At 45.6% G+C, this 11,398-nt stretch overlaps 1 pseudogene; it reads left to right on the plus strand.

The window, feature by feature from the left end:
* Positions 1-11,259, plus strand: LOC116813008 (complex I intermediate-associated protein 30, mitochondrial-like; annotated as a pseudogene).
* Positions 11,260-11,398: the final 139 nt, after the last annotated feature.

Below are 11,398 nucleotides of genomic sequence, written 5' to 3' on the forward strand. Positions count from 1 at the left end.
GCTGGGCTACGGGGTCCTTGCTATCCTTCCTGGGCTTCTGTACCCGGCCGGAACTTTAGTGTTCTGACGCCTTGTTTGGCATCGGAAGGGAAAAGCAGATGGACCTATACGGGTAAAGTGGCTTCTGGGCGGAAGCCACACTATAGGCTCGGGGAGGTAAGCGGTGGCAGGCCGGCGGTTGGTGTGTCCCGAGTGTGGGGCGACAGAGCCCTGGCACTTGAAGGTTGAGGGGGCCTCCCCAGCGCGGCGAATGTCTGGCCTCCGGAGGCCAGGCCGTGAGTGCGGGAGGTAAACGCCAAGGCAGAAGAGTTTTGCCACTCACTACCTGTGTGACCTCGGGTAAATTAGTCTTGGAACGTCAGTTTCCTCGTCTCCATAATTGTAGTAATAATGGTACCTCTCTCAGGATTGTTGTGAGCCGTCAGTGAAACACTTAGAGCAGTTTCTGGCACATGGTAAGCTATGGATAGCTTTACTAACTCTACTCACTTCTAGCTGCGTGGATTGTGTTGTCAAAACCCACCGTCAACCTCAGGGCGGTATTGCCCAGTTAATAGGTTAGATTTTCTGTTTACTGGTAGAAAAAAAAAAAATGAAACAAAGCCTTTATAATTAAAGTTATATTATTAGAGAAATAACACTACGGAGGGTTTGGAAAACATGAGCTATCGTTTGTTTCTCAAATTTTGGTATGTGTAGAGGTAAAATCATTTAAGTGCAACCGGCGCGGGGGAATTTAAATATTATCCATAATTCCAGGACCTCGGATTAGCTGTTAATTTTTCCGGGTTCCCTTAACGTTTATAATACATGTGAAAACATACTGTTTACATGGTTTTGATTTATCAACAAACCTTATTGATAATGTCGGCTGGGCGCGGTGGCTCACGCCTGTAATCCCAGCACTTTGGGAGGCCTAGGCGGGCGGATCACTTGAGGTCAGGAGTTCGAGACCAGCCTGGCCAACATGGTGAAACCCTGTCTCTACTAAACATACAAAAATTAGCTGGGCGTGGTGGCACACGCCTGTAATCCCAGTGGCTGAGGCAAGAGAATTACTTGAAACCAGGAGGTGGAGGTTACAATGAGCCGAGATCGCGCAACTGCACTCCAACTTGGGTGACAGAGCTGGACTCTGTCTTAAAAAAAAAAGAAAAAAGTTAGGCATGGTGGCGGGTACCTGTAATTGCAGCCACTCGGGAGGCAGGGGCAGGAGAAGCACCTGAACCCGGGAGGCGGAGGTTGCAGTGAGCCAGGATCGTGCCATTGCACTCCAGCCTGGGTGACACAGCGAGACTTCATCTCAAAAAAAAAAAAAAAAAAAAAAGACTGGGTGCAGTGGCTGGCTGACTCCTGTAATCCCAGCACTTTAGGAGGCCCACGGGGGGGGATCCCCTGGGGTAAAAGGTTGGGACCCCCCTGGGCCAAACGGGGAAAACCCTCATCTCTACAAAAAAAAAAAAAAAAAAAACTACAAAAATTAGCCGGTCATGGTGGTGCCCGCCTGTAATCCCAGCTATTCAGGAGACTGAGACAAGAGAATTGCTTGAACCCAGGAGGCAGAGATTGCAGTGAGCGGAGATCTCCAGCCTGGTGACAGAGCAAGACTCCGTCTCAAAAAAAAAAAAAGTATTGATAATGTCATTTTACCTATTGGTGTCTGTATCCTACAGAAAGGAAATATGTATCTGACTTGTCTCATAGGATTTGTGTGTGGATGGCATGAGATAATATATATCAGGGTGATACGAAAGTATTAGGAGCAGGCTGGGCGTGGTGGCTCACACCTGTAATCCCAGTTCTTTCAGAGGACAAGGCAGGTGGATCACGTGGTCAGGAGATCGAGACCATCTTGGCTAACACAGTGAAACCCTGTCTCTACTAAAAATACAAAAAAAAAAAAAAATTAGCCGGGCATGGTGGCGGGTGCCTGTAGTCCCAGCTACTCAGGAGGCTGAGGCAGGAGAATGGCATGAACCCAGGAGTCAGAGCTTGCAGTGGGCCGAGATCATGCCACTGCACTCCAGCCTGGGTGACAGAGTGAGACTCTGTCTCAAAAAAAAAAAAAAAAAAGTATTAGGAATGGTATTCATCAGGTGCAGTGGCTCACGCCTGTAATCCCAGGTACTCCAGAGGCTGAGGCAGGAGGATCACTTGAACCCAGGAGTTAGAGACTAGTCTGAGCAATATAACAAGACCTCATCTCTATTTTTTTTTTGAGATGGAGTTTTGCTCTTGTTGCCCAGGCTGGAGTGCAATGGCGTGATCTTGGCTCACCACAACCTCCACCTCCTGGGTTCAAGCGATTCTCCTGCCTCAGCCTCCCGAGTAGCTGGGATTACAGTCATGCGCCACCACACCGGGCTAATTTTGTATTTTTAGTAGAGATGGGGTTTCTCCATGTTGGTCAGGCTGGCCTCAAACTCCTGACCTTGTCATCCACCCACCTTGGCCTCCCAAAGTGCTGGGATTACAGACGTGAGCCACCGCGCCTGGCTTTACAATTTTTTATTTTTATTTATTTCTTTATTTTTTAGACAGAGTCCTGCTCTGTTGCCCAGGCTGGAGTGCAGTGGCTTGATCTTGGCTCACTGCAACCTCCTACTCCTGGGTTCAAGCGATTTTCCTGCTTCAGCCTCCCGAGTAGCTGGGATTATAGGTGCCCGCCACCACACCCAGCTAATTTTTGTACTTTTTTTTTTGAGACAGAGTTTCACTTTTGTTGCCCAGGCTGGAGTGTGATGGTGCAGTCTTGGCTCATTGCAGCCTCTGCCTCCCAGGTTCAAGCGATTCTCCTGCCTCAGCCTCCCGAGTAGCTGGGATTACAGGTGCCCACCACCATGCCCTGCTAATTTTTGTTGTTGTTGTCGGAGTCACTCTGTCACCCAGGCTGGAGTGCAGTGGCACGATCTCGGCTCACTGCAACCTCTGCCTCCCAGGTTCAAGCGATTCTCATGCCTAGGCATGCCGAGTAGCTGGGATTACAGGCGTGGGCCACCACACCTGGCTAATTGTTTGTATTTTCTGTAGGGGTTTCACCATGTTGGTCAGGCTGGTCTTGAACTCCTGACCTAGGTGATCCGCCTGCCTTGGCCTCCCAAAGCGTTGGGATTATAGGCATGAGCCACCGTGCCAGGCCAATTTTTGTATTTTTAGTGGAGACGGGGTTTTACCATGTTGGGCAGGCTGGTCTCCAACTCCTGACGACAAGTCATTTGCCTGCCTAAGACTCCCAGAGTGCTGGGATTACAGGTGTGAGCCGCCGTGGTGGGCTACAATTTTTTTTTTTTTGAGATGGAGTTTTGCTCTTGTCACCCAGGCTGGAGTGCAGTGGTGCAATCTCGGCTCACTTGCAACCTCCGCCTTCTGGGTTCAAGTGATTCTCCTGCCTCAGCCTCCCCAGTAGCTGGGATTACAGGCGCTCTCCAACATGCCCAACTAATTTCTGTATTTTTAGTAGAGATAGGGTTTTACCATGTTGGCCAGGCTGGTCTTGAACTCCTGACCTCAAGTGATCTGCCCACCTCGGACTCCCAAAGTGCTGGGATTACAGGTGTGATGCACCGCGCCCGGCCAACATTTTTTTAAAAAATTACCTGGGCATGGTGGTGTGCACCTGTAGTCTCAGCTACCTTGGAGGCTGAGGTGGGAGGATCATTTCAGCCCAGGAGTTCAAGGCTACAATGAGTTATTCATCTTGCCACGGCGCTGCAGCCTGGGTGACAGAGCAAGACCCTGTTTGTTTGTTTTTTTTTTTCCACATGGAATTTTGCTCTTGTTGTCCAGGCTGGAGTGCAGTGGCGTGATCTCGGCTCACTGCAACCTCTGCCTCCCGGGTTCAAGTGATTCTCCTGCTTAAGGCTCCCTAGTAGCTGGGATTACAGGCATCTGCCATCACTCCTGGATTATTTTTAGTAGAGATGGGGTTTCACCATGTTGTCAAGGCTGGTCTCGAACTCCTGACCTCAGGTGATCCATCTGCCTCGGCCTCCCAAAGTGTTGTGATTACAAGCATGAGCTAGTGCACCCGGCCTGACCCAGTCTCTTATAAAAAGAAAATAAAAAAAAAGGCCGGGGACAGTGCATCATTCCTACAACCCAGCACTTTGGGAAGCTGAGGGGAGAATCACTGGATCCTAGGAGTTCGAAACCATCATGGGCAACACAGGGAGATCCATTTCTTTTTCTTTCTATTTTTTTTTTTTGAGACAGAGTCTCACTCTGTTGCCAGGCTGGAGTGCAGTGGCACGATCTTGGCTCACTGCAACCTCCTCCTCCCAGGTTCAAGGAATTCTTCTGCCTCAGCCTCCTTAGTAGCTGGGACCACAGGTGCGCACCACCACACCCAGCTAAGTTTTGTATTTTTAGTAGAGACGGGGTTTCACCATGTTGGCCAGGATGGTCTCAATCTCTTGACCTCGTGATCCACCCGCCTCAGCCTCCCAAAGTGCTGGGACCGTGCGCGGCCAGGGAGATCCATTTCTACAAAAAATTTAAAAATTAGCTGGGCATGGTGGTGTGTGCCTGTAATCCCAGCTACTTGGGAGGCTGAGATGGGAGGATCACTTGAGCCCAGAAAGTAGAGGCTACAGTGAGCTGTGATTGTGCCACTGCACCCAACCTGGGCCACAGAGCAAGACCTTGTCTCAAATAATATAAAATAATAATAATAATAAATAAGTTAACAAATTTCAAAATACCTGATTTCTGTTGAATTTGAAATTGTGATGCATTCATTGGTATGCTGATAATTCTTCTATGTCTCTTCTGTTATAGGTAGAATTGGGCTATTTGCTGAAGCTTCTTGGTGGCCCTTGCTAGCCCAGGAAGAAACTTACATTTTGATTTTTTTGTACCATGGCTTTGGTTCACAAATTGCTGCGTGGTACTTATATTCTCAGAAAATTCTCTAAGCCAACTTCTGCCTTGTATCCATTTTTGGGTATTCGCTTTGCAGAGTATTCCAGTAGTCTTCAGAAACCACTGGCTTCTCCTGGCAAAGCCTCCTCACAGAGGAACTGAAGGGGATTTGCAAGGAGATCACCAGAAAGAAGTTGCTTTGGATATAACTTCTCCTGAGGAGAAGCCTGATTTTAGTTTCGATAAAGCAATTAGAGATGAAGCAATGTACCATTTTAGGCATTTGAAGGATGAAATTGTGGATCATTGGAGAGGACCGGAAGGCCGCCCTCTGCATGAGGTCTTGCTGGAAGAAGCCAAGGTTGTCTGGCAGTTCCGGGGGATAAGTGGACAGTGACTTCTGATAAGACGACTGGAGGCAGAAGTGAAGTGTTTTGGAAAATGGGCAAGAATAACCAGAGTGCACTGCTATATGGAACTCTGAGCTGTGAGGCGCCTCAGGATGGGGATTCTACCTGAAGTGGGTACTGTGCAATGATATCCAGGATTCCAAGGGTAGGTGAGGCCCAGGAGCCATCGTTTTCTAGTGAACAGGGGTGAACTTCATTGTAGCATAAACTATAGAAGATAGCTTTTGTTTGTGTAAATGAAAACACCTGGCATGTTATATTTGGCACCTCACCTGTGTCTGGGGATAAGTAACTATTGGCACAAGTGTGAAGTGGAAGCACAAGGGGGAAGTGGTTTCTGAGGAGGAGGAGTGACTTGTTTCTGGGCATTGCTTTGGGCCAGGAATGAGCATTGTTATGTTTCAGGAATCCTGAGAGGTTAGACATTTGAAAGATTTTTGGAGATATTTTCATCTCCTCTAACAAAGACCACAACCTCTGTAATGACCAGGGGTTTTGTAGAGTGGATGTAGGGTCAGCCTGTGGCTTTCTTTTTTTTTTGAAATGGAGTCTTGCTCTGTCACCCAGGCTGGAGTGCAGTGGTGTGATCTCGGCTCACTGCAACTTCCACCCTCCAGGTTCAAGCGATTCTCCTGCCTCAGCCTCCTGAGTAGCTGGGACTACTGGTGCACGCCACCACGCCCGGCTAATTTTTGTATTTTTAGTAGAGACAGGGTTTCACCGTGTTGGCCAGGCTGGTCTTGAACTCCTGACCTCAGGTGATCCACACCCCCCTTGGCCTCCCAGAGTGCTGGGATTACAGGTGTGAGCCACTGCGCCTGGCCCAAATATTCATTCTGGAATAATGAAAATAGTAGATAACATTTATTAAGCGTGGCCTGCCAGTCCTTGTGCTAAGCACTTTATATACATTATCCCATGTATTACTCACAACAGTCCCCTGAGGTAAGATCATCCCAGGTTTATGGATGAGGAAACAGACTTGGATAGATTTAGTAACTTGTCCAAAGTTACACAGCTAATAAATATTAGTTCATATCTAGACATCGGTATTCTTGACATCAGAGTACCTTTGATATTGCTATAACTAAATACCTTTGGAAATGAACACTGAATTCCACTTTTAAAGAGAGAGGCAGTATAGATAGTTGTTAAGCACACAGATTTTGGAGTTAAACAGCACTGGATATACCACTTATTAGCTGAGTGCTCAGTTTGTTTATATGTAAAATGGGGTAAGATGCTAATAACCTATCATAGCATTGTTGTGAGGATTAAATTATGCATGCAAATTAATGCAAATATTCAATGGATGCTAGCTACTGTTGTTAAATATCACTTTTAAAACTTAACCTCTTTTCTCTATAGTTTTCTGACTTGTGGAAAGGCAGTTGTCATAAAATAGGCCACTCAGAAGTCATTGCTCCTTGGCCCGGCGCAGTGGCTCACACCTGTAATCTCGGCCCTTTGGGAGGCTGAGGTGGGTGGATCACCTGAGGTCGGGAGTTTGAGATCAGCCTGACCAACATGGCGAAACCCTGTCTCTACTAAAAATACAAAAAATTAGCCGGGCATGGTGGTGCATGCCTGTAATTCCAGGTACTTGGGAGGCTGAGGCAGGAGAATTGCTTGAACTTGGGAGGCAGAGGTTGCAGTGAGCTGAGATCGTGCCATTGCACTCCAGTCTGGGCAACAAGAGCGAAACTTCGTCTCAAAAAAAAAAAAAAAAAAGGCCAGGCGCGTAATCCCCGCACTTTGGGAGGCCAAGGCGGGTGGATCACCAGGTCAGGAGATTGAGACCATCCTGGCTAACACGGTGAAACCCCATCTCTACTAAAAATACAAAAAAATTAGCCGGGCGTAGTGTCGGGCGCTTGTAGTCCCAGCTATTTGGGAGGCTGAGGCAGGAGAATGACGTGAACCCAGGAGGCAGAGCTTGCAGTGAGCCGAGATTGCGTCACTGCACTCCAGCCTGGGTGACAGAGCAAGACTCCGTCTCAAAAAAAAAAAAAAAAAAGGAAAAAAAAAGTCATTGCTCCATAGGACCAGGTAAAGGAAATACATTCATTTCCATTCATTGAACACAGGTGAGTGCCTACCCCATGTAAACACTGTCCTGGGCCAGTTGTGTGTTGAACATTACCTTAGAAACATATAACTATGTCAGTATTTTGTGCTAAAATAATAATCACTGGGTTTATCTGCCTTCTTATGGGGCAGAAAGTCAGAAAAATGGTTAGTGAATCCTGTTGATGATGCTGACTTGGTGATGACTCACATTTTGCTAATAGTGGAGAATGAGGTACAATTAACTTTACTTTCAATATCTTAGGGTGCTTTTGAGAGGAAGATGTCTTATGATTGGTCCCAGTTCAATACTCTGGATCTCCGTGTACTTGGGGATGGTCGGCTTTGGATGGTGAATATCAAGGAGGACATAGATTTCTTCCAGAGGAGGAATCAGATGTATAGTTACTTCATGTTCACCCGTGGGGGACCCTACTGGCAGGGGGTCAAGGTAACAGCATAAATCTTCACTGTTTATAAAAATGAGGTTTTGGCTGGGTGAGGTGGCTCACGCCTGTAATCCCAGCAATTTGCGAGGCCGAGGCGGGTGGATCACCTGAGGTTAGGAGTTCGAGACCAGGTTGGCCAACATGATGAAACCCAGTCTCTACTAAAAATACAAAAAATTAGTTGGGCATGGTGGCACACGCCTGTAATCCAAACTACTTGAGAGGCTGAGGCAGGAGGATTGCTTGAACCTGGGAGGTGTAGGTTGCAGTGAGCCAAGATCGTGCCATTGTACTCCAGCCTGGGCAACAGAGTGAAATGAGACTCTGTCTCAAAAAAAAAGAGGTCTTGGAGATGATTGTTACATTGTAGTTTCTTTTTTGTTACTAATCTTTCTTGGAAGATGGGGGTTGGTGGGTAGAAGAAAGGTTAAGAGACATAAATGAATTTTCATTAATATAAATGTTAACATACTAACTAGTAAATATTTTTGATAAGGATGTGGCCAGGTCCATGCTAAGTCACAGGCACATCTCTGCTCTGTGTCCAAATAGATGGGGATTGTTTGTTTTTTAGAAGTTTCTGCCATTTCACGTCTTCTAGGCAACTCTTGTAAAGTTGGTGTCCTAGGCCTGCGTGGTGGCTCACACCTGTAATCCCAGCACTTTGGGAGGCCAAGGCAGACGGATCACTTGAGGTTGGGAGTTCAACACCAGCCTGACCAACATGGAGAAACACTGTTGTCTCTACTAAAAAAAATACAAAATTAGCCAGGCGTGGTGGCACATGCCTGTAATCCCAGCTACTCGGGAGGCTAAGGCAGGATAATTGCTTGAACCCGGGAGGTGGAGGTTTCAGTGAGCCGAGATCATGCCATTGCACTCCAGCCTGGGCAACAAGAGCCAAACTCTGTCTCAAAAAAAAAAAAAAAAAAAAGTTGGTGTCCTAGGCCAGGCGTGGTGGCTCATGTCTGTAATCTCAGCACTTTGGGAGGCCAAGGTGGGTGAATCACCTGAGATCAGGAGTTTGAGACCAGCCTGGTTAACATGGCAAAACCCCATCTCTACTAAAAATACAAAAATTAGAGGCCAGGCACGGTGGCTCACGCCTGTAATCCCAGCACTTTAGGAGGCTGAGTGGGCAGATCACAAGGTCAAGAGATCGAGACCATCCTGGCCAACATGGTGAAACTCTGTCTCTACTAAAAATAAAAAAATTAGTTAGGTGTGGTGGCGTAGTCCCAGCTACTCAGAAGGCTGAGGCAGGAGAATCGCTTGACCCTGGGAGGCAGAGGTTGCAGTGAGCCGAGATGGGCCACTGCTCTCCAGCCTGGCGGCAGAGTGAGACTCCATCTCAAAAAAAAAAAAAAAAAAATTACCGGAGTAACTATTAATATGTATAATTCGTTTTTATTTATGTTCATTAAAATTTATTTACTTATTTGAGACAGGGTCTCTCTTCTGTTGCCCATGCTGGAGTGCAGCATGGGCTCGCTGTAGCCCCAACCTCCCAGTCTCAGGTGATCCTCCCACCTTAGCCTCCTGAATAGCCAGGACTACAAGGATGCGCCACTATGGCTGGATAAGTTTTTTGTTTTTTTAGTAGAGTCTTGGTTTCACCATGTTGCCCAGGCTGGTCTTGAACTCCTGGGCTCAATTGATCCTACTGTGTTGGCCTCCCAAAGTGCTGGGATTACAGGTGTGCACAACCATGCCCAGCCATTTTCTTCCTTTGTTAAACTCAAAATATAAATAAAATTAGCATACTCTGTACCTGTTTTTTGTGTTTTTAAAATTTAGGAATATATCCTGGAGAGCTTCTGTATAATTATTTAGGCAAGGTGTGGTGGTTCATGCCTGTAGGCCACGGCGGATTGAGTTTCCAGAATTTTAACACCAGCCTGGCCAGCATGGTGAAACACCTGTCTCTACAAAAAAATTAGTACCGGCCGTATGGTGGTGTGTATGGTCCCCGGCTACTCAGGAAGCTGAGGTGGGAGAATCGCTTGCAACTGGGAGGTGGAAGTTGCAGTGAGCCAATATCGCACCACTGCACTCCAGCCTGGGTAACAGAGTGAGACCCTATCTCAAAACAAAACAAAACACAAACAATTAAGGCCAGATATAGTTTTAAAAGATTGCGCTTAATAATAAGTAAATTACATAGAGAAGAAATATGAAAATAAAGTTGATGAATAAAAAGGCACACTCGAAAATTCAAGAGTAGAAGGAATAGGACATTTCTTTTTGTTCAGTTTCTAATGTAGGAAGGAAGGGAAATGTTAAAATTCTTTTTTGTTTTTTTTCTTTTTTTTTTTCTTCTGAGACAGAGTCTAGCTCTGTCGCCCAGGCTGGAGTGCAGTGGTGCGATCTTGGCTTACTGCAACCTCTGCCTCCCAGGTTCAGGCAACAAAGTGAGACCCCATTCTCCACAGAAAGAAAAAAAAAAAAAGCTGTGTTTAGGATACTAGTCTTTTTTCCATAAATGTTACAAATTTTTTTTCATAGTTAACCCTTTATCATTTGGCCTGGGTTATATCTTTGATCCAAATGGCTAGCCATTTGTCATAATACATATATTAAATAATTTTAGAATAAATGTAAACTCTTATTTTATCGTTACAATTACATGCAGGTGCCTCAATTGCTTACATTTCAGTTATGACGTAAATGCTTTCTTCTTTCATATTCCTTTTTCCAAATTTTTCTTCTCTAATCGAGGAAGAATCCAGGATGTTCAGCATGAGCTACTGCTCCTGGCCTATGGATGCCCTTTATCAGTTTCAGGAATTCCCTTCTATTCCTAGTTGGCTGAGAGGTTTATTTTCCTTTCATGAATAGGTATTAAATTTTGTCTAATGCTTTTTCTGCATCTATTGAGATGGTGATGTGGGTTTTGTCTTATAGCCTGTTAGTATAGTAAATTATATTGATTGATTTTAAAATATTAAGGCAACCTTGTATTCCTGGGATGAAACTAACTTGGTCATGATACATTGTTGTTTGTATTTACTACTGTATTCATTTTGCTAAGTTTTAAAAGGATTTTTGAAAAAAATAAAGAGGATTTTGTGTCTAGATCCATGAAGGATATGTGTGTAGTTTCTTTTCCTGTAACATCTTTGTGTCATTTGGTATCTGGTAATGCTAGCTTCAAGATGAGTTGGGAAGTGACCTCTCCTCTTCTATATACTAGAAACATTTGTGCAGAATTGATGTTGTTTCTTCCTTAAGTGTCCAATAAAGCCATGTAGACCTGGAGTTTTCTTTGTGGAAGTATTTTTTTTTTTTAATCAAGAATTCAATATCTGGGCTAGACGAGATGGCTCACACTTGTAATTCCAGCACTTTGGGAGGGTGAGGCAGGAAGAATATTTGAACCCAGGAGTTTGAAACCAGCCTGAGAAATATAGCGAGACTCTGTCTCTACAAAAACATTTTTACAAAATTAGCCAGGTGTAGTGAGGTGCACCTGTAGTCCCAGCTACTTGGGAGGCTTGGGCAGAAGGATCGCTTGAGCCCAGGAGGTTGAGGCTGCAGTGAGCTATGATTGCACCACTGAACTCAAACTTAGAAGTCAGAGCAAGACCCTGTCTTAAGAAAAAAAAAAAAAAA

Source organism: Hylobates moloch, unplaced genomic scaffold (assembly GCF_009828535.3).
Source record: "Hylobates moloch isolate HMO894 unplaced genomic scaffold, HMol_V3 SCAFFOLD_9, whole genome shotgun sequence".
NCBI classification, from domain to species: Eukaryota; Metazoa; Chordata; class Mammalia; order Primates; family Hylobatidae; genus Hylobates; species Hylobates moloch.